This window comes from Nanorana parkeri, unplaced genomic scaffold (assembly GCF_000935625.1).
Source record: "Nanorana parkeri isolate BGI_ZX_2015 unplaced genomic scaffold, ASM93562v1 scaffold911, whole genome shotgun sequence".
NCBI lineage: Eukaryota > Metazoa > Chordata > Amphibia > Anura > Dicroglossidae > Nanorana > Nanorana parkeri.
This window is the reverse complement of record NW_017307179.1, coordinates 558,725-559,174: the sequence shown is the minus strand read 5'-3', so window position 1 is coordinate 559,174 and position 450 is coordinate 558,725. Positions and strand designations below refer to the sequence as shown.

The following is a 450-nucleotide window of genomic DNA, read 5'->3' as shown; positions in this document are numbered from 1 at the left end:
AATGTGCTCCCCTATCTCCCTTCCTCATATGCTGCAGAAAAGATCCTCGGGGGTGGGGCCATCCTACTGCTGAGAACATGTATGTGTGTTCCATAGGGGGGGGGTCTACACTTTTTCTTAAGGAGGAGCCTAGGCAAGTTAAGGCGGACCCTGGTGCTTATTCACTGTGCCCTCATCCCCCTTCCTTAAATGCCGCGGAAAAGAACCTCGGTTGGGCGGCGTCATCCTACAGCCAACCGAATCCCTGGAAAGCTGATCAGCCCAAATCTCGAAAGAAGACGCTGCTGCACGGCGCGGGATCATCATTCTTTTTGCGAGATTTGGGATACTCCCCCCTTCTCCAAGGAGTATGGTGTCACCCTTGCAGGAAGTATATTATCTAACTCCTCCCCTTCCCCCCAACAGGTTTTGTTTCCAAACGCTTAGGGGGCGCTACCTTCATTGCTGCAA

General features: G+C 52.7%; 1 protein-coding gene across 1 annotated transcript in view; it reads left to right on the top strand.

Moving 5' to 3' along the window:
* KIRREL (kin of IRRE like (Drosophila)) overlaps nucleotides 1-450 on the top strand; it is a 176,668-nt gene that overhangs the window by 135,709 nt on the left and 40,509 nt on the right. The window lies entirely within an intron of this gene.